The sequence below is a fragment of the Leuresthes tenuis genome, unplaced genomic scaffold, assembly GCF_036924035.1.
Source record: "Leuresthes tenuis unplaced genomic scaffold, fLeuTen1.0.hap1 SCAF_212, whole genome shotgun sequence".
Lineage (NCBI taxonomy): Eukaryota > Metazoa > Chordata > Actinopteri > Atheriniformes > Atherinopsidae > Leuresthes > Leuresthes tenuis.
This window is the reverse complement of record NW_027325566.1, coordinates 1,492-29,346: the sequence shown is the minus strand read 5'-3', so window position 1 is coordinate 29,346 and position 27,855 is coordinate 1,492. Positions and strand designations below refer to the sequence as shown.

General features: G+C 42.1%; 3 non-coding genes across 3 annotated transcripts; 2 read left to right on the top strand and 1 right to left on the bottom strand.

Moving 5' to 3' along the window:
* Positions 1-2,145: 2,145 nt before the first annotated feature.
* On the bottom strand, positions 2,146-2,259 carry LOC140288061 (U5 spliceosomal RNA). The gene has a single exon (XR_011911964.1). It is a non-coding gene; the product is annotated as a U5 spliceosomal RNA (small nuclear RNA).
* A 24,176-nt stretch (positions 2,260-26,435) lies between these two features.
* On the top strand, positions 26,436-26,549 carry LOC140288062 (U5 spliceosomal RNA). The gene has a single exon (XR_011911965.1). It is a non-coding gene; the product is annotated as a U5 spliceosomal RNA (small nuclear RNA).
* A 316-nt stretch (positions 26,550-26,865) lies between these two features.
* On the top strand, positions 26,866-27,056 carry LOC140288060 (U2 spliceosomal RNA). The gene has a single exon (XR_011911963.1). It is a non-coding gene; the product is annotated as a U2 spliceosomal RNA (small nuclear RNA).
* Positions 27,057-27,855: the final 799 nt, after the last annotated feature.

Sequence of the window (27,855 nt, the reverse complement as noted above, 5' to 3'; positions counted from 1 at the left end):
CACCGAGAGTCCGAAAAGGAAATATAGATCACCCTACTCACTTTTCACCTAAAGAAATGAAGGAAGAGCTAGTTTCCCAAGAAATAACCTGTGTGTAATTTGTTTTGATAACTTAGAAAAACGAAAATGACATACCTACTTTCCTTTATGCTTTTAATGGTTCTCACCTTCTCAACACTAAATGTGAGAAGTGTGAAATCAAAGACAAGAGCCCAGAGTATTTTATCCTTCTTAGACTCCATAAAATCAGATGTGTTTTTAATACAAGAATGTGGACTACCTTTTTTAAAAAACCATAGACAATGGGAGGAAATGTGGCCCCATTTATCGATATGGAGTGGCTCAAATCAAAATAAAAATGATGGTGTGGCCATTCTAATTAAAAATCCGCATGTTCTGGTGAAAGGTAGCACAGTGGTGAGAGACGGACGGGCACTTTTAGCACACTTGAATTTTATGGGGCAAGACTTTAACCTCTTAAATATTTATGGTTTCAATGGAAAAAATGAAAGGTATGACCTTTTAGAAGATATACAGCTTTACATGCTAGGGCAAGTACCTTTAGTTGTAGGAGGGGATTTTAACTGTATCTTGAGCAGGAAAGATAGGAAAAGAGCAGGGGTAGATTTTAAAGTGGATAAGACTTCGATTTTACTTCAGGGCATATGCAGGGATTTTAAGCTTACTGACTGTTTTAAAACCATGCATCCCAGAGAGGAGGGCTTCACCTGGTTTAGTCATGATGGCACAAGAGCCTCTCGCATTGATTATTTCTTTACTAGAGATTGCCCACCCACTGATGTTAGATTAACCCCTGTTTTCTTTTCAGACCACCTTATGCTCTCCTGCACCCTTTCACCCCCTTCTGGTGTGACGGTAGGAAGTGGTCTGTGGAAACTCAACTGTTCCCTGTTGGAGGATGAAATCATAGTCAGTCAGTACAGGGAATGTTATAAAGAGTGGCAGACCCTTCAAGACCTCTACGAAACACATGCACAATGGTGGGAAATGGTGAAGGAAACGACCCAGACTTTTTTTAAACAGCAAGGTAAACGTAAAAAAAGGAAAGAGAATAGATGTATGATGGGACTACATAAACGCTTACAGCGCTACTTTAAACTAAATCAGTGTGGCATAGACTTTAAAGAAGAAATCAAAGATGTCAAAAAGGAAATGTCAGTTTTAGCAGAAATAAAGAGTAAAGGAATTTTTGTAAGAAGCAGGGAGCAGGAAATTGAGGAAGGTGAAAAAGAAAGAAAGTTATAAATAAAAAGGAGTGTATTCAAAATCTAAAAAGAGAAGATGGGTTTTTAACAAAATCCACACAAGAGATGATTGAAACTGTACATACCTTTTATAGTAACATGTACAAAGAGAAACCAGTGCACTTGGAAACATCGGCAGAAATCTTAAAATTCGTTGACAAAACCGTAAAAGAGAATGCACACTTGACACAGAATTTTACTGCTTTAGAGTTAAAAAAAATGCCTAACAGGTTTTAAGAGAAGTCGAGCTCCGGGTTTAGACGGGCTTCCTGCAGAATTCTATCTGACCTATTGGGACCTTTTATCATCAGACATTTTAGATGTTTTTAAAGATTTTGAAAAACTCGACCGACTGCCTGACAGTTTTAGAATGGGAATAGTGACTCTACTTTATAAAAAAAATGATAAGACTGACCTAAAGAATTGGAGGCCCATCACACTTTTAAACTTTGACTGTAAACTTTTTAGCAAGGTTTTAGCGACACGGATGTCCTCTGTTTTAGAGGAGGTAATTCACCCAGACCAAGCTTGTGCCATCTCAGGGAGACAACTCACCGACAGCCTCGTACTGATTCGAGACATCATTGATTACGCTAGAGACAGAAACACCCGGCTTGTCATCTTAAATTTAGACTTTGAAAAAGCATTTGATCGGGTCTCGCATCAATATCTCTTTCAGGTGTTGCAGCCATCGAAAAGGGCCCGATTGTTCCTACTTGGTGAGCTTTGCTTGGTTGAGACGCTTGCCCCCCCCCCTGCTCCTCGGCTGACCAAGTAGAAACAATCTATTCGATGGCTGCCTTGTCTTGTAAGGCGACTCTACTCAGAGAAGTCACTCTGCAAAGTAGCAAGATTTCTTTTGCACAGACAGAAAGGGCTTCACCCGCAAAGGTAAAGCCTGCCAATAATAGAAACAACTCATTAGTGCTGCTCTCCACGGAAGTCTTTAGTAAAAGGCGAAAGACTTGTATGTTATGAAGAGAAACCAGAGTATGATTATCCGTCACTGCGGGAGCAGGGCATCAGGCTAGTTGGTATAGCCACCTTCCCCATGGTGAGCTTTGCTTGGTTGAGACGCTTGCCCCCCCCCCCCTTGCTCCTCGGCTGACCAAGTAGGAACAATCGGGCCCTATTCGATGGCTGCCTTGTCTTTTACTCTATGCAAAAGACAAGGCAGCAACAAAAACACCACGAGAATCCCGTATTGAGGCTTTGTTCTGACCGCTCATTCGGTGTCGCGTTTCTTTCAAGCAATTCTCCCGGTTAGCCGACACTCGGCTCGCTCCCATAGCCGTGTTAAAGTCTACTTCGCATTCACTCTCTTTTCTCTGCAGACTCTTGGGATTTTATCTATAAAATGAATTCCTTCACTCAAACTATGTTAAAACTGCTTTGTCGTTCATATTTACCATGTCTAGAAAGATTTAAACAAAAAAAACAACGTTGTACTTTGCAGTAAAAGAAAGAGCAAATCTAAAGTTTCAGGAATCCGAGAATAAGCTTACTTTCATGAGTGCTTCACGATTTCGGATTTTGCTATAAAATGAATTCCTTCACTCAAACTAAATTAAAACTGCTAAACCGCTAATCTGTTACATGTAAGGCAGATGTCAAATTCACCGAAATAGGATCTAAGGGTATTCGGCCAATCGAGCTGTAGCAGCTTCGGTAAAAGAGTATAAGTTGAAGAGTTTGTGAATAAAGGTGTGCGCACACATAGTGTGCTGTACGAAAATAGGCAGGGAGCAAGGCCGGCTGGGGTATATGTTCTTGTATGTTGTCTGACTGTTTGATTTGAATGTGTTGTGTAAGTGTCCTGTTGAATGTTACATGTTTGGGCTTTGACACGCTTCACTGTGGTTGTTAACTGTGTGGTGTGTCCTGAAATGTTATATGTTTGGGCTGTGTGACATGCTTAATGCCTGTCAGTAGCTACCCACTTATTCATATATAGCAACTGACAACATAAGAAGTCCGGACATACTTTGATAGTAGTTGTAGAAGTATCCTTATTGATAATAGATCACTAATTCATAGTGATAGAACAGTAGATGAACAGGTGCTTGCACATGTCTCACGAAAATAAAATGGGTGTATCATTGCTGATGGCAGAGCAATACTGCCAAACTGCCAAAGTTCTTGTGGCAAACTTGATTCAGTGTCTTGACGTGTATACGCTGTTTCGCTGACTTGATTGTCACAAGAAACAAAGTGTGTTTGATAAGATCCGACCATTTTATTACGGGAGGATCAGTATGTATGGATTCTGATGTGACTGATAAACCCATTCGTATCTTCAGCACAATCTAATACGTGAGACAACGCCCTGGCACACGATAAAAAAAAAAAGAGAGAGCGGTTTTATGTCCCCACAGTCCATAATGTAGAAAAGAGAGAAAAAAGCCTTTCTGATTTGGTGTGTGTGCTCATAGTGCAGAGTGTAGAGAAAAGAAAGCCGTTTTGGTGTCACGGGTGTTGTGACTTACACACACACATTTCTAAATTGAGAAAGGAAATTATTTTAGAGGAAGCACTAGAGTTTAGATCCCACATTTGTTGATAGGCATTCATTTATTTCTTCACTTCTGATGAAGTTTCAACAATAAACAACAAACTTTATATTATGAGAAAGAACCAGAATCATTCTTCAGGAATCCGAAAATAAGCTCTATTTTATGAGTTATGCACGAATTCGGATTCTCCTATAAAACGAATTCCTTAACTCAAACCAAGTTAAGACTGCTTTGTCCTTCATATTTATTCATGTCTAATCAAGTTTCAACGATAAACAACGTTGTACTTTGTAGAATGAGAAAGAACTTCTTCAGCAATAAGCATCTCTCGACCGACTAAATATCAACAAAAGTGGGGGCGGAGGTCTTCGGATGCAAGTGGGTGTGAATATCCCACCATACAAGTATGGTGGAGAGGAAGCTGTGAATGGCCGACCATAGTAAAAGGCGGGTGAGAGAAGGTGCGAATGTCAAACCATACATAATCAAAAGAAGGAGCGGAGGTGTTCTGCTGTAAGACTTTCTGAATGTCCATCAATAATTGCTAGAAAACATGAAAGAAAATTTTCGAAAATCAAACCACACATGATCATAAGTGGGAGAGGAGGTGTTCAGCTGCAAGAAGGTGTGAATGTCCACCCATAATACCTGAAAAATGGGTAAAAAAAAAGGTGCGAATGCCCAACCATACATCATCAAAAGCAGGAGTGGAAGTGTTCGGCTACAAGAAGGTGTGAACGTCCAACCAAAGTTTGTAAAAAGCAGTTAAGAAAAGGTTCGAATATCCAACCAAACATAATCAAAAGCAGGAGCAGAGCTGTTCGACTGCAAGTAGGTGTGAATGTCAGATCATAATTTGCAAAAAGCTGATAAGAAAGGGTGAGAATGCCCGACTATACACCATCAAATGCGGGAGCGGAGTTGTTCGGCTGTGAGTAGGTGTGAATCTCCGACCATAATTGCTGAAAAATGTGTTAGAAAAGGTAAGAATGCCGGTCCATACATCATCAAAAGCGAGAGAGGTTGTGTTCGGCTGCAAGTAGGTGTGAATGTCCAGCCATAATTACTCACAAACGGGTAAGAAAAGGTAGTATTGCCAGACCATATATGATCAAAACAGGGAGCGGAGGTGGTTCAGCTGCAAGAAGGTTTGAATGTCCGACTAAAGTTCAAATATATTAACAAAAGCGGGAGGAGAGGTCTTCGGAGGAGAGTGGTTGAAAATTTCCAACCATAATGTATAAAATGCGGTGAAAAAAAGGTGTGATAGAACACTAAAAGGTGGAGCGGAAGTGTTCGGCTGCAAGAAGGTGTGAATGTCCGACTATATTTGGTGAAAAGCAGGTGAAGCAAGGTCTGAATGCCCAACCTTACATCATCAAAAGCGAGATCAGAGGTGTTTGGCTGCAAGAAGGCCATAGTTTGCCAAAAGCGGGTAAGGTGCGAATGTCCGACTAAATATCAACAAAATTTGGGGCGGAGGTCTTCGGATGCAAGTGGGTGTGAATGTCCGACTATATTTGGTGAAAAGCAGGTGAAGCAAGGTCTGAATGCCCAACCTTACATCATCAAAAGCGAGATCAGAGGTGTTGGGCTGCAAGAAGGCCATAGTTTGCCAAAAGCGGGTAAGGTGCGAATGACCGACTAAATATCAACAAAAGTGGGGGCGGAGGTCTTCGGATGCAGGTGGGTGTGAATATCCCACCATACAAGTATGGTGGAGAGGAAGCTGTGAATGGCCGACCATAGTAAAAGGCGGGTGAGAGAAGGTGCGAATGTCAAACCATACATAATCAAAACAGGGAGCGGAGGTGTTCTGCTGTAAGACGGTGTGAATGTCCAACCATAGTTGGTAAAAAGCGGGTAAGAAAAGGTTAAAATACCCGACTGTACACAATCAATAGCGGGAGCGGAGTTGTTCGGCTACTAAAAGGTGTGAAAGTCCGACCATGGTTTGTAAAAAGCGGGTAAGAAAAGGTGCGAATGCCCGACAATGTATGATCAAAAGAGGGAGTGGAGGTTTTCGGCTGCAAGAAGGTCTGAATGTCCAACCATAATTTGTAAAAACCGGGGAAGAAAAGGCTCGAAAGCCCGACTATACACCATCAAAAGTGGGAGCGGAGGTGTTCAGCTGCAAGACGGTCTGAATGTCCATCAATAATTGCTAGAAAACATGAAAGAAAATTTTCGAATATCAAACTGCACATGATCATAAGCGGGAGAGGAGGTGTTCAGCTGCAAGAAGGTGTGAATTTCTACCCATAATTACTGAAAAATGGGTAAAAAAAAAGGTGCGAATGCCCAACCATACATCATCAAAAGCAGGAGTGGAAGTGTTCGGCTACAAGAAGGTGTGAACGTCCAACCAAAGTTTGTAAAAAGCAGTTAAGAAAAGGTTCGAATATCCAACCATACATAATCAAAAGCGGGAGCAGAGCTGTTCAACTGCAAATAGGTGTGAATGTCAGATCATAATTTGCAAAAAGCTGATGAGAAAGGGTGAGAATGCCCGACTATACACCATCAAATGCGGGAGCGGAGTTGTTCGGCTGTGAGTAGGTGTGAATCTCCGACCAGAATTGCTGAAAAATGTGTTAGAAAAGGTAAAAATGCCGGTCCATACATAATCAAAATCGGGAGAGGTGGTGTTCAGCTGCAAGGTCTAAATGTCCATCAATAATTGCTAGAAAACATGAAAGAAAATTTTCGAAAATCAAACCACACATGATCATAAGTGGGAGAGGAGGTGTTCAGCTGCAAGAAGGTGTGAATGTCCACCCATAATACCTGAAAAATGGGTAAAAAAAAAGGTGCGAAAGCCCAACCATACATTATCAAAAGCAGGAGTGCATGTGTTCGGCTACAAGAAGGTGTGAACGTCCAACCAAAGTTTGTAAAAAGCAGTTAAGAAAAGGTTCGTATATCCAACCATACATAATCAAAAGCGGGAGCAGAGCTGTTCAACTGCAAGTAGGTGTGAATGTCAGATCATAATTTGCAAAAAGCTGATGAGAAAGGGTGAGAATGCCCGACTATACACCATCAAATGCGGGAGCGGAGTTGTTCGGCTGTGAGTAGGTGTGAATCTCCGACCATAATTGCTGAAAAATGTGTTAGAAAAGGTAAGAATGCCGGTCCATACATCATCAAAAGCGAGAGAGGTTGTGTTCGGCTGCAAGTAGGTGTGAATGTCCAGCCATAATTACTCACAAACGGGTAAGAAAAGGTAGTATTGCCAGACCATATATGATCAAAACAGGGAGCGGAGGTGGTTCAGCTGCAAGAAGGTTTGAATGTCCGAATAAAGTTCAAATATATTAACAAAAGCGGGAGGAGAGGTCTTCGGATGAGAGTGGTTGAAAATTTCCAACCATAATGTATAAAATGCGGTGAAAAAAAGGTGTGATAGAACACTAAAAGGTGGAGCGGAAGTGTTCGGCTGCAAGAAGGTGTGAATGTCCGACTATATTTGGTGAAAAGCAGGTGAAGCAAGGTCTGAATGCCCAACCTTACATCATCAAAAGCGAGATCAGAGGTGTTTGGCTGCAAGAAGGCCATAGTTTGCCAAAAGCGGGTAAGGTGCGAATGTCCGACTAAATATCAACAAAATTTGGGGCGGAGGTCTTCGGATGCAAGTGGGTGTGAATGTCCGACTATATTTGGTGAAAAGCAGGTGAAGCAAGGTCTGAATGCCCAACCTTACATCATCAAAAGCGAGATCAGAGGTGTTGGGCTGCAAGAAGGCCATAGTTTGCCAAAAGCGGGTAAGGTGCGAATGACCGACTAAATATCAACAAAAGTGGGGGCGGAGGTCTTCGGATGCAGGTGGGTGTGAATATCCCACCATACAAGTATGGTGGAGAGGAAGCTGTGAATGGCCGACCATAGTAAAAGGCGGGTGAGAGAAGGTGCGAATGTCAAACCATACATAATCAAAACAGGGAGCGGAGGTGTTCTGCTGTAAGAAGGTGTGAATGTCCAACCATAGTTGGTAAAAAGCGGGTAAGAAAAGGTTAAAATACCCGACTGTACACAATCAATAGCGGGAGCGGAGTTGTTCGGCTACTAAAAGGTGTGAAAGTCCGACCATGGTTTGTAAAAAGCGGGTAAGAAAAGGTGCGAATGCCCGACAATGTATGATCAAAAGAGGGAGTGGAGGTTTTCGGCTGCAAGAAGGTCTGAATGTCCAACCATAATTTGTAAAAACCGGGGAAGAAAAGGCTCGAAAGCCCGACTATACACCATCAAAAGTGGGAGCGGAGGTGTTCAGCTGCAACACGGTCTGAATGTCCATCAATAATTGCTAGAAAACATGAAAGAAAATTTTCGAATATCAAACTGCACATGATCATAAGCGGGAGAGGAGGTGTTCAGCTGCAAGAAGGTGTGAATGTCTACCCATAATTACTGAAAAATAGGTAAGAAAAGGTGCGAATGCCTAACCATACATCATCAAAAGAGGGAGCGGAGGTGTTCCGCTGTAAGACGGTGTGAATGTCCGACCATAGATGGTAAAAAGCGGGTAAGAAAAGGTTAAATTACCCGACTGTACACAATCAAAAGAGGGAGCGGAGTTGTTCAGCTAAGTGAAGGTGTGAAAGTCCGACCTTGGTTTGTAAAAAGCGGGTAAGAAAAGGTTTGTATGACCGAATATATACACCATCAAAAGCGGAAGCGGAGGTGTTCGGCTGCAAGATATTGTGAACGTCCGACCAAAGTTTGTAAAAAGCAGTTAAGAAAAGGTTCGAATATCTAACCAAACATAATCAAAAGCGGGAGCAGAGCTGTTCAACTGGAAGTAGGTGTGAATGTCAGATCATAATTTGCAAAAAGCTGATGAGAAAGGGTGAGAATGCCCGACTATACATCATCAAATTGCGGTAGGGGATTATTCGGCTGTGAGTAGGTGTGAATCTCCAACCATAATTGCTGAAAAATGTGTTAGAAAAGGTAAAAATGCCGGTCCATACATAATCAAAATCGGGAGAGGTGGTGTTCAGCTGCAAGAAGGTCTAAATGTCCATCAATAATTGCTAGAAAACATGAAAGAAAATTTCCGAAAATCAAACCACACATGATCATAAGTGGGAGAGGAGGTGTTCAGCTGCAGGATTGTGTGAATGTCCACCCATAATACCTGAAAAATGGGTGAAAAAAAGGTGCGAATGCCCAACCATACATCATCAAAAGCAGGAGTGCATGTGTTCGGCTACAAGAAGGTGTGAACGTCCAACCAAAGTTTGTAAAAAGCAGTTAAGAAAAGGTTTGAATATCCAACCATACATAATCAAAAGCGGGAGCAGAGCTGTTCGACTGCAAGTAGGTGTGAATGTCAGATCATAATTTGCAAAAAGCTGATGAGAAAGGGTGAGAATGCCCGACTATACACCATCAAATGCGGTAGCGGAGTTGTTCGGCTGTCAGTAGGTGTGAATCTCCAACCATAATTGCTGAAAAATGTGTTAGAAAAGGTAAAAATGCCGGTCCATACATAATCAAAATCGGGAGAGGTGGTGTTCAGCTGCAAGGTCTAAATGTCCATCAATAATTGCTAGAAAACATGAAAGAAAATTTTCGAAAATCAAACCACACATGATCATAAGTGGGAGAGGAGGTGTTCAGCTGCAAGAAGGTGTGAATGTCCACCCATAATACCTGAAAAATGGGTAAAAAAAAAGGTGCGAATGCCCAACCATACATTATCAAAAGCAGGAGTGCATGTGTTGGGCTACAAGAAGGTGTGAACGTCCAACCAAAGTTTGTAAAAAGCAGTTAAGAAAAGGTTCGAATATCCAACCATACATAATCAAAAGCGGGAGCAGAGCTGTTCGACTGCAAGTAGGTGTGAATGTCAGATCATAATTTGCAAAAAGCTGATGAGAAAGGGTGAGAATGCCCGACTATACACCATCAAATGCGGTAGCGGAGTTGTTCGGCTGTCAGTAGGTGTGAATCTCCAACCATAATTGCTGAAAAATGTGTTAGAAAAGGTAAAAATGCCGGTCCATACATAATCAAAATCGGGAGAGGTGGTGTTCAGCTGCAAGGTCTAAATGTCCATCAATAATTGCTAGAAAACATGAAAGAAAATTTTCGAAAATCAAACCACACATGATCATAAGTGGGAGAGGAGGTGTTCAGCTGCAAGAAGGTGTGAATGTCCACCCATAATACCTGAAAAATGGGTAAAAAAAAAGGTGCGAAAGCCCAACCATACATTATCAAAAGCAGGAGTGCATGTGTTCGGCTACAAGAAGGTGTGAACGTCCAACCAAAGTTTGTAAAAAGCAGTTAAGAAAAGGTTCGTATATCCAACCATACATAATCAAAAGCGGGAGCAGAGCTGTTCAACTGCAAGTAGGTGTGAATGTCAGATCATAATTTGCAAAAAGCTGATGAGAAAGGGTGAGAATGCCCGACTATACACCATCAAATGCGGGAGCGGAGTTGTTCGGCTGTGAGTAGGTGTGAATCTCCGACCATAATTGCTGAAAAATGTGTTAGAAAAGGTAAGAATGCCGGTCCATACATCATCAAAAGCGAGAGAGGTTGTGTTCGGCTGCAAGTAGGTGTGAATGTCCAGCCATAATTACTCACAAACGGGTAAGAAAAGGTAGTATTGCCAGACCATATATGATCAAAACAGGGAGCGGAGGTGGTTCAGCTGCAAGAAGGTTTGAATGTCCGAATAAAGTTCAAATATATTAACAAAAGCGGGAGGAGAGGTCTTCGGATGAGAGTGGTTGAAAATTTCCAACCATAATGTATAAAATGCGGTGAAAAAAAGGTGTGATAGAACACTAAAAGGTGGAGCGGAAGTGTTCGGCTGCAAGAAGGTGTGAATGTCCGACTATATTTGGTGAAAAGCAGGTGAAGCAAGGTCTGAATGCCCAACCTTACATCATCAAAAGCGAGATCAGAGGTGTTTGGCTGCAAGAAGGCCATAGTTTGCCAAAAGCGGGTAAGGTGCGAATGTCCGACTAAATATCAACAAAATTTGGGGCGGAGGTCTTCGGATGCAAGTGGGTGTGAATGTCCGACTATATTTGGTGAAAAGCAGGTGAAGCAAGGTCTGAATGCCCAACCTTACATCATCAAAAGCGAGATCAGAGGTGTTGGGCTGCAAGAAGGCCATAGTTTGCCAAAAGCGGGTAAGGTGCGAATGACCGACTAAATATCAACAAAAGTGGGGGCGGAGGTCTTCGGATGCAGGTGGGTGTGAATATCCCACCATACAAGTATGGTGGAGAGGAAGCTGTGAATGGCCGACCATAGTAAAAGGCGGGTGAGAGAAGGTGCGAATGTCAAACCATACATAATCAAAACAGGGAGCGGAGGTGTTCTGCTGTAAGAAGGTGTGAATGTCCAACCATAGTTGGTAAAAAGCGGGTAAGAAAAGGTTAAAATACCCGACTGTACACAATCAATAGCGGGAGCGGAGTTGTTCGGCTACTAAAAGGTGTGAAAGTCCGACCATGGTTTGTAAAAAGCGGGTAAGAAAAGGTGCGAATGCCCGACAATGTATGATCAAAAGAGGGAGTGGAGGTTTTCGGCTGCAAGAAGGTCTGAATGTCCAACCATAATTTGTAAAAACCGGGGAAGAAAAGGCTCGAAAGCCCGACTATACACCATCAAAAGTGGGAGCGGAGGTGTTCAGCTGCAACACGGTCTGAATGTCCATCAATAATTGCTAGAAAACATGAAAGAAAATTTTCGAATATCAAACTGCACATGATCATAAGCGGGAGAGGAGGTGTTCAGCTGCAAGAAGGTGTGAATGTCTACCCATAATTACTGAAAAATAGGTAAGAAAAGGTGCGAATGCCTAACCATACATCATCAAAAGAGGGAGCGGAGGTGTTCCGCTGTAAGACGGTGTGAATGTCCGACCATAGATGGTAAAAAGCGGGTAAGAAAAGGTTAAATTACCCGACTGTACACAATCAAAAGAGGGAGCGGAGTTGTTCAGCTAAGTGAAGGTGTGAAAGTCCGACCTTGGTTTGTAAAAAGCGGGTAAGAAAAGGTTCGTATGACCGAATATATACACCATCAAAAGCGGAAGCGGAGGTGTTCGGCTGCAAGATATTGTGAACGTCCGACCAAAGTTTGTAAAAAGCAGTTAAGAAAAGGTTCGAATATCTAACCAAACATAATCAAAAGCGGGAGCAGAGCTGTTCAACTGGAAGTAGGTGTGAATGTCAGATCATAATTTGCAAAAAGCTGATGAGAAAGGGTGAGAATGCCCGACTATACATCATCAAATTGCGGTAGGGGATTATTCGGCTGTGAGTAGGTGTGAATCTCCAACCATAATTGCTGAAAAATGTGTTAGAAAAGGTAAAAATGCCGGTCCATACATAATCAAAATCGGGAGAGGTGGTGTTCAGCTGCAAGAAGGTCTAAATGTCCATCAATAATTGCTAGAAAACATGAAAGAAAATTTCCGAAAATCAAACCACACATGATCATAAGTGGGAGAGGAGGTGTTCAGCTGCAGGATTGTGTGAATGTCCACCCATAATACCTGAAAAATGGGTGAAAAAAAGGTGCGAATGCCCAACCATACATCATCAAAAGCAGGAGTGCATGTGTTCGGCTACAAGAAGGTGTGAACGTCCAACCAAAGTTTGTAAAAAGCAGTTAAGAAAAGGTTTGAATATCCAACCATACATAATCAAAAGCGGGAGCAGAGCTGTTCGACTGCAAGTAGGTGTGAATGTCAGATCATAATTTGCAAAAAGCTGATGAGAAAGGGTGAGAATGCCCGACTATACACCATCAAATGCGGTAGCGGAGTTGTTCGGCTGTCAGTAGGTGTGAATCTCCAACCATAATTGCTGAAAAATGTGTTAGAAAAGGTAAAAATGCCGGTCCATACATAATCAAAATCGGGAGAGGTGGTGTTCAGCTGCAAGGTCTAAATGTCCATCAATAATTGCTAGAAAACATGAAAGAAAATTTTCGAAAATCAAACCACACATGATCATAAGTGGGAGAGGAGGTGTTCAGCTGCAAGAAGGTGTGAATGTCCACCCATAATACCTGAAAAATGGGTAAAAAAAAAGGTGCGAAAGCCCAACCATACATTATCAAAAGCAGGAGTGCATGTGTTCGGCTACAAGAAGGTGTGAACGTCCAACCAAAGTTTGTAAAAAGCAGTTAAGAAAAGGTTTGAATATCCAACCATAAATAATCAAAAGCGGGAGCAGAGCTGTTCAACTGCAAGTAGGTGTGAATGTCAGATCATAATTTGCAAAAAGCTGATGAGAAAGGGTGAGAATGCCCAACTATACACCATCAAATGCGGTAGCGGAGTTGTTCGGCTGTGAGTAGGTGTGAATCTCCAACCATAATTGCTGAAAAATGTGTTAGAAAAGGTAAAAATGCCGGTCCATACATAATCAAAATCGGGAGAGGTGGTGTTCAGCTGCAAGGTCTAAATGTCCATCAATAATTGCTAGAAAACATGAAAGAAAATTTTCGAAAATCAAACCACACATGATCATAAGTGGGAGAGGAGGTGTTCAGCTGCAAGAAGGTGTGAATGTCCACCCATAATACCTGAAAAATGGGTAAAAAAAAAGGTGCGAAAGCCCAACCATACATTATCAAAAGCAGGAGTGCATGTGTTCGGCTACAAGAAGGTGTGAACGTCCAACCAAAGTTTGTAAAAAGCAGTTAAGAAAAGGTTTGAATATCCAACCATACATAATCAAAAGCGGGAGCAGAGCTGTTCAACTGCAAGTAGGTGTGAATGTCAGATCATAATTTGCAAAAAGCTGATGAGAAAGGTTGAGAATACCCGACTATACACCATCAAATGCGGGAGCGGAGTTGTTCGGCTGTGAGTAGGTGTGAATCTCCGACCATAATTGCTGAAAAATGTGTTAGAAAAGGTAAGAATGCCGGTCCATACATCATCAAAAGCGAGAGAGGTTGTGTTCGGCTGCAAGTAGGTGTGAATGTCCAGCCATAATTACTCACAAACGGGTAAGAAAAGGTAGTATTGCCAGACCATATATGATCAAAACAGGGAGCGGAGGTGGTTCAGCTGCAAGAAGGTTTGAATGTCCGAATAAAGTTCAAATATATTAACAAAAGCGGGAGGAGAGGTCTTCGGATGAGAGTGGTTGAAAATTTCCAACCATAATGTATAAAATGCGGTGAAAAAAAGGTGTGATAGAACACTAAAAGGTGGAGCGGAAGTGTTCGGCTGCAAGAAGGTGTGAATGTCCGACTATATTTGGTGAAAAGCAGGTGAAGCAAGGTCTGAATGCCCAACCTTACATCATCAAAAGCGAGATCAGAGGTGTTTGGCTGCAAGAAGGCCATAGTTTGCCAAAAGCGGGTAAGGTGCGAATGTCCGACTAAATATCAACAAAATTTGGGGCGGAGGTCTTCGGATGCAAGTGGGTGTGAATGTCCGACTATATTTGGTGAAAAGCAGGTGAAGCAAGGTCTGAATGCCCAACCTTACATCATCAAAAGCGAGATCAGAGGTGTTGGGCTGCAAGAAGGCCATAGTTTGCCAAAAGCGTGTAAGGTGCGAATGACCGACTAAATATCAACAAAAGTGGGGGCGGAGGTCTTCGGATGCAGGTGGGTGTGAATATCCCACCATACAAGTATGGTGGAGAGGAAGCTGTGAATGGCCGACCATAGTAAAAGGCGGGTGAGAGAAGGTGCGAATGTCAAACCATACATAATCAAAACAGGGAGCGGAGGTGTTCTGCTGTAAGAAGGTGTGAATGTCCAACCATAGTTGGTAAAAAGCGGGTAAGAAAAGGTTAAAATACCCGACTGTACACAATCAATAGCGGGAGCGGAGTTGTTCGGCTACTAAAAGGTGTGAAAGTCCGACCATGGTTTGTAAAAAGCGGGTAAGAAAAGGTGCGAATGCCCGACAATGTATGATCAAAAGAGGGAGTGGAGGTTTTCGGCTGCAAGAAGGTCTGAATGTCCAACCATAATTTGTAAAAACCGGGGAAGAAAAGGCTCGAAAGCCCGACTATACACCATCAAAAGTGGGAGCGGAGGTGTTCAGCTGCAAGACGGTCTGAATGTCCATCAATAATTGCTAGAAAACATGAAAGAAAATTTTCGAATATCAAACTGCACATGATCATAAGCAGGAGAGGAGGTGTTCAGCTGCAAGAAGGTGTGAATGTCTACCGATAATTACTGAAAAATGGGTAAGAAAAGGTGCGAAAGCCCAACCGCACATGATCATAAGTGGATGAGAAGGTGTTCGACTGCAAGTAGGTGTGAATGTAAGATCATAATTTGTAAAAAGCGGGTAAGAAAAGGTAAGAATGCCCAACCATAAATTATCAAAAGCGGCAGCAGAGTTTCGGCTGGTATTTATCAATGTCTAGATAGATTTCAACAAAAAACAACGTTGTACTTTGCAGTAAAAGAAAGTGCAAATCAAAAGTTTTAGGAATCCGAGAATAAGCTTATTTTCATGAGTTCTGCACGATTTCGGATTTTATGTATAAAATGAATTCCTTCACGCAAACTAAGTTAACACTGCTTTGTCCTTCATATGTACCCATTTCTACATATATTTCAATCATAAACTTCCTCATACTACCCTGAATGAGAAAGAGCCACACTTGTGATTAAGCCATACGCCCCTTTTGAGGAGTTCTGCATGGTTTGGGATTTTATCTTTAAAATTAATTCCTTCACTCAAACTATGTTAAAACGGCTTTTACCTTCATATTTATCAATGTCTCGATAGATTTAAACAAAAAAACAACGTTGTACTTTGCAATAAAAGAAAGAGCAAATCAAAAGTTTTAGGAATCCGAGAATAAGCTTATTTTCATGAGTTCTGCACGATTTCGGATTTTATGTATAAAATGAATTCATTCACTCAAACCAAGTTAAAACTGCTTTTTCCTTCATATTTATCAATGTCTAGATCGACTTCAACAAAGAACAACATTGTATTTTGCAGTAGAAGAAAGAGCAAAACTGAAGGATCAGGAATCCGAGAATCAGCTTCTTTTCATACGTTCTGCATGATTTGGGATTTTATGTATAAAATGAATTCCTTCACTCAAACTAAGTTAACACTGCTTTGTCCTTCATATGTACCCATTTCTACATATATTTCAAGCATAAACTTCCTCATACTACCCTGAATGAGAAAGAGCCACACTTGTGATTAAGCCATACGCCCCTTTTGAGGAGTTCTGAATGATTTGGGATTTTATCTATAAAATCAATTCCTTCACTCAAACTATGTTAAAACGGCTTTTACCTTCATATTTATCAATGTCTCGATAGATTTAAACAAAAAAACAACGTTGTACTTTGCAGTAAAAGAAAGAGCCAATCAAAAGTTTTAGGAATCCGAGAATAAGCTTATTTTCATGAGTTCTGCACGATTTTGGATTTTATGTATAGAATGAATTCATTCACTCAAACCAAGTTAAAACTGCTTTTTCCTTCATATTTATCAATGTCTAGATCGACTTCAACAAAGAACAACGTTGTATTTTGCAGTAGAAGAAAGAGCAAAACTGAAGGATCAGGAATCCGAGAATAAGCTTATTTTCTTATGGGCAAGTGGGAACTGCTTTGTCCTTCATATTTATCAATGTGTAGATGGATTTCAACTTCTTCTACTGCAAAGTCCAATGTTTTTCTTTGTTGAAGTCGATCTAGACATTGATGAATATGGAAGGACAAAGCAGTTTTAACTTGGTTTGAGCAAATCAATTCATTTTATAGCAAAATCCGAAATCGTGCAGAACTCATGAAAGCAGGCTTATACTCGGATTCCTGAAACTTTAGATTTGCTCTTTCTTTTACTGCAAAGTACAACGTTGTTTTTTTGTTTAAATCTTTCTAGACATGGTAAATATGAAGGACAAATCAGTTTTAACATAGTTTGAGTGAAGTAATGCATTTTATAAGCAAAATCCCAAATCATGCTGAACTCACGAAAAGCTTTTTCTCGCTTTTCACTGCTTTTTACAAACTTTGGTCGGACGTTCACACCTTCTTGCATCCGAACAACTCCGCTTCCGTTTTTGATTATGTATATTCGGGCATTCGAACCTTTTATTACCCGCTTTTTACAAACCATTGTCGGACTTTCACACCTTCTTGCAGCCGAACACCACCTCTCCCGCTTTTGATGATGTATGGTCCAGTATTCTTACCTTTTCTAACACATTTTTCAGCAATTATGGTCGGACATTCACACCTACTCACAGCTGGACACCTCCGCTCCCGCTTTTGATCATACAATGTCGGGACATCGCTCCTTGTCTTACCAGATTTTTACAAACTTTAGTCGAACATTCACACCTTCTTGCAGCTGAACACCTCCGCTCCCGCTTTTGATGATGTATAGTCGGGCTTTCGAGCCTTTTCTTACCCGGTTTTTACAAATTATGGTTGGACATTCAGACCTTGCAGCCAAACACCTCCGTTCTCTCTTTTGATTATACATTGTCGGGCATTCGCACCTTGTCTTACCCGCTTTTTACAAACTATAGTCAGACATTCACACCTTGCAGCTGAACCTCCGCTCCCTGTTTTGATCATGTATGGTCTGGCAATACTACCTTTTCTTCCCCCGTTTGTGAGTAATTATGGCTGGACATTCACACCTACTTGCAGTCGAACAGCTCTGCTCCCGCTTTTGATTATGTTTGGTTGGATATTCGAACCTTTTCTTAACTGCTTTTTACAAACCATGGTCGGACTTTCACACCTTCTTGTAGCCGAACAACTCCGCTCCCGCTATTGATTGTGTACAGTCGGGTATTTTAACCTTTTCTTACCCGCTTTTTACCAACTATGGTCGGACATTCACACCGTCTTACAGCGGAACACCTCCGCTCCCGCTTTTGATGGTGTATAGTCGGGCATTCGAACCTTTTCTTACCCGCTTTTTACAAACTATGGTGGGACATTCAAACCTTCTTGTATCCGAAAACCTCCGCTCTCTCTTTTGATCATACATTATCGGACATTCGCACCTTTTCTTACCCGCTTTTTACAAACCATGGTCGGACTTTCACATCTTCCTCTTAGCCGAACACATCCGCTCCCGCTATTTATTGTGTACAGTCGGGTATTTTAACCTTTTCTTACCCGCTTTTTACCAAGTATGGTCGGACATTCACACCTTCGTACAGCGGAACACCTCCGCTCCCTCTTTTGATGGTGTATGTTCGGGCATTCAAACCTTTTCTTACCCGCTTTTTCCAAACTATGGTCTGCTATTCACAGCTTCCTCTCCACCATACTTGTATGGTGGGATATTCACACCCACTTGCATCCGAAGACCTCTGCCCCAAATTTTGTTGATATTTAGTCGGACATTCGCACCTTACCCGCTTTTGTCAAACTATGGCCTTCTTGCAGCCAAACACCTCTGATCTCGCTTTTGATGATGTAAGGTTGGGCATTCAGACCTTGCTTCACCTGCTTTTCACCAAATATAGTCGGACATTCACACCTTCTTGCAGCCGAACAATTCCGCTCCACCTTTTAGTGTTCTATCACACCTTTTTTTCACCGCATTTTATACATTATGGTCGGAAATTTTCAACCACTCTCATCCGAAGACCTCTCCTCCCGCTTTTGTTAATATATTTGAACTTTAGTCGGACATTCAAACCTTCTTGCAGCTGAACCACCTCCGCTCCCTGTTTTGATCATATATGGTCTGGCAATACTACCTTTTCTTACCCGTTTGTGAGTAATTATGGCTGGACATTCACACCTACTTGCAGCCGAACACAACCTCTCTCGCTTTTGATGATGTATGGACCGGCATTCTTACCTTTTCTAACACATTTTTCAGCAATTATGGTCGGAGATTCACACCTACTCACAGCCGAACAACTCCGCTCCCGCATTTGATGGTGTATAGTCGGGCATTCTCACCCTTTCTCATCAGCTTTTTGCAAATTATGATCTGACATTCACACCTACTTGCAGTCGAACAGCTCTGCTCCCGCGTTTGATTATGTTTGGTTGGATATTCGAACCTTTTCTTAACTTCTTTTTACATATTTTGGTTGGACGTTCACACCTTCTTGTAGCCGAACACTTCCACTCCTGCTTTTGATGATGTATGGTTGGGCATTCACACCTTTTTTTTGCCCATTTTTCAGGAATTATGGGTGGACATTCACACCTTGCAGCTGAACACCTCCTATCCCACTTATGATCATGTGCGGTTTGATTTTCGAAAAGTTTTTTTCATGTTTTCTAGCAATTATTGATGGATATGTAGACCTTCTTGCAGCTGAACACCTCCGCTCCCGCTTTTGATCATACATTGTCAGGCATTCGCACCTTGTCTTACCCACTTTTTACAAACTTTAGTCGAACAGTCACACCTTTTTGCAGCCGAACACCACCTCTCCCGCTTTTGATGATGTATGGTCCAGCATTCTTACCTTTTCTAACACATTCTTCAGCAATTATGGTCGGACATTCACACCTACTCAGAGCTGAACACCTCCGCTCCCGCATTTGATGGTGTATAGTCGGGCATTCTCACCCTTTCTCATCAGCTTTTTACAAATTATGATATGACATTCACACCTGCTTTTGATAATGTATTGTTAGGCATTCGCACCTTTTTTTTTACCCATTTTTCATGAATTATGGGTGGACATTCACACCTTCTTGCAGCCGAACACCTCCTCTCCCGCTTATGATCATGTGCGGTTTGATATTCGAAAATTTACTTTCTTGTTTTAAAGCAATTATTGATGGACATTCAAACCTTCTTTTTGATGGTGTATAGTCGGGCTTTCGAGCCTTTTCTTCCCGGTTTTTACAAACCATGGTCGGACTTTCACACCTTCTTGTAGCCGAACAACTCCGCTCCCGCTATTGATTGTGTACAGTCGGGTATTTTAACCTTTTCTTACCCGCTTTTTACCAACTATGGTCGGACATTCACACCGTCTTACAGCGGAACACCTCTGCTCCCGCTTTTGATGGTGTATAGTCGGGCATTCGAACCTTTTCTTACGCGCTTTTTACAAACTATGACGGGACATTCAAACCTTCTTGTATCCGAAAACCTCCGCTCTCTCTTTTGATCATACATTGTCGGACATTCGCACCTTTTCTTACCCGCTTTTTACAAACCATGGTCGGACTTTCACATCTTCTTGTAGCGGAACACATCCGCTCCCGCTATTGATTGTGTACAGTCGGGTATTTTAACCTTTTCTTACCCGCTTTTTACCAAGTATGGTCGGACATTCACACCTTCGTACAGCGGAACACCTCCGCTCCCTCTTTTGATGGTGTATGTTCGGGCATTCAAACCTTTTCTTACCCGCTTTTTCCAAACTATGGTCGGCTATTCACAGCTTCCTCTCCACCATACTTGTATGGTGGGATATTCACACCCACTTGCATCCGAAGCCCTCTGCCCCAAATTTTGTTGATATTTAGTCGGATATTCGCACCTTACCCGCTTTTGGCAAACTATGGCCTTCTTGCAGCCAAACACCTCTGATCTCGCTTTTGATGATTTAAGGTTGGGCATTCAGACCTTGCTTCACCTGCTTTTCACCAAATATAGTCGGACATTCACACCTTCTTGCAGCCGAACACTTCCGCTCCACCTTTTAGTGTTCTATCACACCTTTTTTTCACCGCATTTTATACATTATGGTCGGAAATTTTCAACCACTCTCATCCGAAGACCTCTCCTCCCGCTTTTGTTAATATATTTGAACTTTAGTCGGACATTCAAACCTTCTTGCAGCTGAACCACCTCCGCTCCCTGTTTTGATCATATATGGTCTGGCAATACTACCTTTTCTTACCCGTTTGTGAGTAATTATGGCTGGACATTCACACCTACTTGCAGCCGAACACAACCTCTCTCGCTTTTGATGATGTATGGACCGGCATTCTTACCTTTTCTAACACATTTTTCAGCAATTATGGTCGGAGATTCACACCTACTCACAGCCGAACAACTCCGTTCCCGCATTTGATGGTGTATAGTCGGGCATTCTCACCCTTTCTCATCAGCTTTTTGCAAATTATGATCTGACATTCACACCTACTTGCAGTCGAACAGCTCTGCTCCCGCTTTTGATTATGTTTGGTTGGATATTCGAACATTTTCTTAACTGCTTTTTACAAACTTTGGTCGGACGTTCACACCGTCTTGCAGCCGAACACCTCCGCTTCCGCTTTTGATGGTATATAGTCGGGCATTCGAGCCTTTTCTTACCTGCCTATTACTTACTATGGTTGGACATTCAAACCTTCTTGTAGCCGAACACATCCGCTCCTGCTTTTGATGATGTATGATTTGGCATTCGCACCTTTTCTTACCCATTTTTCAGTAATTTTTGGTCGGACATTCAGACCTTCTTGCACCTGAACACCTCTGCTCCCGCTTTTGATGGTGTATAGTCGGGCTTTCGAGCCTTTTCTTCCCCGATTTTTACAAATTGTGGTTGGACATTCAGACCTTGCAGCCGAAAACCTCCGCTCCCTCTTTTGATCATACATATTCGGGCATTCGCCCCTTGTCTTACACGGTTTTTACAAACTTTAGTCAGACATTCACACCTTGCAGCTGAACCACCTCCATTCCCTGTTTTGATCATGTGTGGTCTGGAAATACTACCTTTTCTTCCCCCGTTTGTGAGTAATTATGGCTGGACATTCACACCTACTTGCAGCCGAAAAACCACCTCTCCCGCTTTTGATGATGTATTGTCCGGCATTCTAGTCTTTTCTATCACATTTTTCAGCAATTATGATCTGACATTCACACCTACTTGCAGTCGAACAGCTCTGCTCCCGCTTTTGATTATGTTCGGTTGGATATTCAAACCTTTTCTTAACTGCTTTTTACAAACTTTGGTCGGACGTTCACACCTTCTTGCAGCCGAACACCTCCGCTTCCGCTTTTGATGGTATATATTCGGGTATTCGAACCTTCTCTTACCCGCTTTTTACAAACCATGGTTGGACTTTCATACCTTCTTGTAGCTGAACAACTCCACTCCTGCTTTTGATGATTTATGGTTGGACATTCGCATCTTTTCCTACCCATTTTTCAGTAATTATGGGTGGATATTCACACCTTCTTGCAGCTGAACACCTCCTCTCCTGCTAATGATCATGTAAGGTTTGATATTCGAAAATTTTCTTTCATGTTTTAAAGCAATTATTAATGGACATTCACACCTACTTGCAGCCGAACACCACCTCTCCCGCTTTTGATGATGTATGGACCGGCATTCTTACCTTTTCTAACACATTTTTCAGCAATTATGGTTGGAGAATCACACCTACTCACAGCCGAACAACTCCGCTACCGCATTTGATGGTGTATAGTCGAGATTTCTCACCCTTTCTCATCAGCTTTATGCAAATTATTCTCTGACATTCACACCTACTTGCAGTCGAACAGCTCTGCTCCCGCTTTTGATTATATTTGGTTAGATATTCGAACCTTTTCTTAACTGCTTTTTCACAAACTTTGGTCGGACGTTCACACCTTCTTGCAGCGGAACACCTCCGCTACCTCTTTTGATGGTGTATGTTCGGGCATTCGAACCTTTTCTTACCCGCTTTTTAAAACCAGGGTCGGACTTTCACACCTTTTAGTAGCCGAACAACTCCGCTCCCGCTATTGATTGTGTACAGTCGGGTATTTTAACCTTTTCTTACCCGCTTTTTACCAACTATGGTCGGACATTCACACCTTCTTACAGCGGAACACCTCCGCTCCCTCTTTTGATGGTGTATGTTTGGGCATTCGAACCTTTTCTTACCCGCTTTTTACAAACTATGGTCGGACATTCAAACCTTCTTGTAGCCGAACACATCCACTCGTGCATTTGATGATGTATGGTTGGGAATTCGCACCTTTTCTTACCCATTTTTCAGTAATTATGGGTGGACATTCACACCTTCTTGCAGCTGAACACCTCCTCTCCCGCTTATTATCATGTGCGGTTTGATATTCGAAAATTCTCTTTCATGTTTTCTAGCAATTATTGATGGACATTCAGACCTTCTTGCAGCTGAACACCTCCGCTCCAGCTTTTGATGGTGTATAGTCGGGCTTTCGAGCCTTTTCTTCCCCGGTTTTTACAAATTATGGTTGGACATTCAGACCTTCTTTCAGCCGAAAACCTCCGCTCCCTCTTTTGATCATACATTGTCGGGCATTCGCACCTTTTCTTACCCGCTTTTTACAAACCTTAGTCGGACATTAACACCTTCTTGCAGCTTAACCACCTCCGCTCCCTGTTTTGATCATGTATGGTCTGGCAATACTACCTTTTCTTACCCATTTGTGAGTAATTATGGCTGGACATTCACACCTACTTGCAGCCGAACACCACCTCTCCCGCTTTTGATGATGTATGGACCGGCATTCTTACCTTTTCTAACACATTTTTCAGCAATTATGGTTGGAGATTCACACCTACTCACAGCCGAACACCTCCGCTCCCGCATTTGATGGTGTATATTCGGGCATACGAACCTGTTCTTACCCGCTTTTTACAAACCATGGTCGGACTTTCACACCTTCTTGTAGCTGAACAACTCCGCTCCCTCTTTTGATTGTGTACAGTCGGGCATACAAACCTGTTCTTACCCGCTTTTTACAAACTATGGTCGGACATTCAAACCTTCTTGTAGCCGAACACATCCACTCCTGCTTTTGATGATGTATGGTTGGGCATTCGCACCTTTTCTTACCCATTTTTCAGTAATTATGGGTGGATTTTCACACCTTCTTGCAGCGGAACACCTCCTCTCCCGCTTATGATTATGTGCGGTTTGATATTCGAAAATTTTCTTTCATGTTTTATAGCAATTATTGATGGACATTCATACCTTCTTGAAGCCGAACACATCCACTCCTGCTTTTGATGATGTATGGTTGGGCATTCGAACCTACTTGTTGCCCGTTTTTCATTAATTATGGGTGGACATTCACACCTTGTCGCAGCCAAACACCTCCGCTCCCTGTTTTGATCATGTATGTTTTGACATTCGCACCTTTTCTCACCTGCTTTTTACTATTGTCGGCCAATCACAGCTTCCTCTCCACCATACTTGTATGGTAGGAAATTCTCACCCACTCTCATCCGAAGACCTCTCCTCCCGCTTTTGTTAATATTTAGTCGGGCATTCGAACCTTTTCTTACCCACTTTTTACAAATTATGGTCGAACATTCACACCTACTTGCAGCTGAATACTTCCGCTCCACCTTTTAGTGATGTATGGTTGGCATTTGCACCTTTTGTTACCCTCTTTTTATACTTATTGCTGAAGATTAAGTTGTTCTTTCTCAAACTACAATTTTTTTTTAATTGTTGAAACTTGATTTGAAGTGGATAAATAAGGACGACAAACAGTTTTACGTCACGCTGATAGAAGAAATTAATTTTATAGCAAAATCTGTATTTCGTCATATGTCGAGAGATGCTTATTGCTGAAGAAGTTCTTTCTCATTCTACAAAGTACAACGTTGTTTATCGTTGAAACTTGATTAGACATGAATAAATATGAAGGACAAAGCAGTCTTAACTTGGTTTGAGTTAATTAATTCGTTTTATAGGAGAATCCGAATTCGTGCTTATTTTCGGATTCCTGAAGAATGAGTCTGGTTCTTTCTCATAATACAAAGTTGGTTGTTTATTCTTGAAACTTCCTCAGAAGTGAAGAAATAAATGAATGCCTATCAACAAATGTGTGATCTAAACTCTAGTGCTTCCTCTAAAATAATTTCTTTTCTCAATTCAGAAATGTGTGTGTGTAAGTCACAACACCCGTGACACCAAAACGGCTTTCTTTTCTCTCTTTTCTCTACACTCTGCACTATGAGCACACACACCAAATCAGAAAGGGTTTTTTCTCTCTTTTCTACATTATGGACTGTGGGGACACAAAACCGCTCTCTCTTTTTTTTTTTGAATGTGTGCCAGGGCGTTGTCTCACGTATGAGATTGTGCTTAAGATACGAATGGGTTTATCAGTCACATCAGAATCCATACATACTGATCCTCCCGTAATAAAATGGTCGGATCTTATCAAACACACTTTGTTTCTTGTGACAATCAAGTCAGCGAAACAGCGTATACACGTCAAGACACTGAATCAAGTTTGCCACAAGAACTCATAAGTTTGGCAGTATTGCTCTGCCGTCAGCAATCATACACCCATTTTATTTTCGTGAGACGTGCAGGCACCTGTTCATCTACTGTTCTATCACTATGAATTAGTTTATCTATTATCAATAAGGATACTTCTACAACTACTATCAAAGTATGTCCAGACTTCTTATGTTGTCAGTGTCTATATATGAATAAGTGGGTAGCTACTGACAAGCATTAAGCATGTCACACAGCCCAAACATATAACATTTCAGGACACACCACACAGTTAACAACCACAGTGAAGTGTCAAAGCCCAAACATTCAACAGGACACTTACACAACACATTCAAATCAAACAGTCAGACAACATACAAGAACATATACCCCAGCCGGCATTGCTCCCTGCCTATTTTCCTACAGCTCACTATGTGTGCGCACAAATTTATTCACAAACTCTTCAACTTATACTCTTTTACCAAAGCTGCTACAGCTCGATTGGCCGAATACCCTTAGATCCTATTTCGTTGAATTTGACATCTGCCTTACATGTAACAGATTAGCGGTTTAGCAGTTTTAATTTAGTTTGAGTGAAGGAATTCATTTTATAGCAAAATCCGAAATCGTGAAGAACTCATGAAAGTAAGCTTATTCTCGGATTCCTGAAACTTTAGATTTGCTCTTTCTTTTACTGCAAAGTCATGGTAAGACATGGTAAATATGAAGGACAAAGCAGTTTTAACATAGTTTGAGTGAAGGAATTCATTTTATAGATAAAATCCCAAGAGTCTGCTGAGAAAAGAGAGTGAATGCGAAGTAGACTTTAACACGGCTCTGGGAGCGAGCCGAGTGTGGGCTAACCGGGAGAATTGCTTGAAAGAAACGCGACACAGAATGAGCGGTCAGAACAAAGCCTCAATACGGTGTTCCCGTGGTGTTTTTGTTGCTGCCTTGTCGATTGCACAGGGGCAAGCGTTTCAACCAAGCAACGCTCACCATGGGGAAGGTGGCTATGGCAACTAGCCTGATGCCCTGCTCCCGCAGTGACGGATAATCGTACTCTGGTTTCTCTTCATAACAAGCTGCTACAGCTCGATTGGCCGAATACCGAATAATCCTAATTCGGTGAATTTGACATCTGCCTTACATGTAACAGATTAGCGGTTTAGCAGTTTTAATTTAGTTTGAGTGAAGGAATTCATTTTATAGCAAAATCCGAAATCGTGAAGAACTCATGAAAGTAAGCTTATTCTCGGATTCCTGAAACTTTAGATTTGCTATTTCTTTTACTGCAAAGTACAACGTTGGTTTTTTTGTTTAAATCTTTAAAGACATGGTAAATATGAAGGACAAAGCAGTTTTAACATAGTTTGAGTGAAGGAATTCATTTATTTATAAAATCCCAAGAGTCTGCTGAGAAAAGAGGGGGGGGGGGCAAGCGTCTCAACCAAGCAAAGCTCACCATGGGGAAGGTGGCTATGCCAACTAGCCTGATGCCCTGCTCCCGCAGTGACGGATAATCGTACTCTGGTTTCTCTTCATAACGTACAAGTCTTTCGCCTTTTACTAAAGGCTTCTGTGGAGAGCAGCACTAATGTGTTGTTTCTATTTTTGGCAGGCTTTACCTTTGCGGGTGAAGCCCTTTCTGTCTGTGCAAAAGAAATCTTGTTACTGTGCAGAGTGACTTCTCTGAGTAGAGTCGCCTTACTTGTTGCGACTGTGCCGATGTTCGAAGCTGGAGTGCAAAGTTGTTGCTTGAATGGTGCTTGCTGGAGCGTGCGGGAGTGCAAAGTTATACCATTTAAAAGGGCTGAAGAGTGCTCAGTGCAGCAGGTGGGCGGAGGTGCAAAGTGACACTCTGGCCACCTATGGCCATAAAAAGAACAGGGGTGTTAGCGGACAAGTGCGCATTGTGCCAGGAAGGGCCCTCGGACGTTAACCAGTGGACAGTTGTCGCTTCTCGGCCTTTTGGCTAAGATCAAGTGTACTATCTGTTCTTATCAGTTTAATATCTGATATGTCCTCTATACGAGAACTACATATTAAATGGATTTTTAGCAATAGGAGTTGAAAAAGTAGCTTGCTCCGTTCACTCCAAGCATTAACCCCGTACTGCAGTGCCGCTGGGAACGGTGCGCTCTTCTCTACTCTTGTGAAAAAGCAAACAGCGGTGCAGGATGCAAGTTTCAGGGAGCCCAAGATGAAACTTTCTTTTTGTCTGCTGAGAAAAGAGAGTGAATGCGAAGTAGACTTTAACACGGCTCTGGGAGCGAGCCGAGTGCGGGCTAACCGGGAGAATTGCTTGAAAGAAACGCCATACCAAATGAGCGGTCAGAACAAAGCCTCAATACGGTGTTCCCATTGTGTTTTTGTTGCTGCCGCTGTTTGCTTTTTCACAAGAGCGCACCTGTTGAGAGGGGGCCTGGGGGGGCCTGGGTGATGGTGGGTCTCAGGCCCGGGCTGCTGCGACTGGTGTGACCGGGTGGTTTGTTTGTTTGTTGTTGTTTGTTTGTTTTTTGTAGAGGTCCTCCGGAGTGGGGTTGGGTTGAGTGGGGTGGGGCGGGATGGGTACCTTCTGGGGGTACAGTAGCTCCCAGAATATGGTCGCTGCAGGCCCCGAGCCTGGTGGACATCAGGCCCTCCTGTCCTGTGTTGGCTCCCTTTTAAAAAGTACAGAACTTAGAACAGGTCTAGTCCCTGGCTTTCGGCAGAACTGTCTTCTTTACTTTTCTTTTTTTTCCCCTTATTGTGTTCAGCATTATGGCAGCAGAATTGTAGTCTGAATACCTTTGATGCCAAACAGATTTGCTTTGCCAAGGGAAGTTTTATAAATGTAAAGCTCCCCTTGATTCCCATTTATTTATTTCTGTTTACAATATATGACATGTAATAGAACTGAACCGGACCGGGGGACAAGGAAAGAAGAAGAGGAAAGAAGAGAA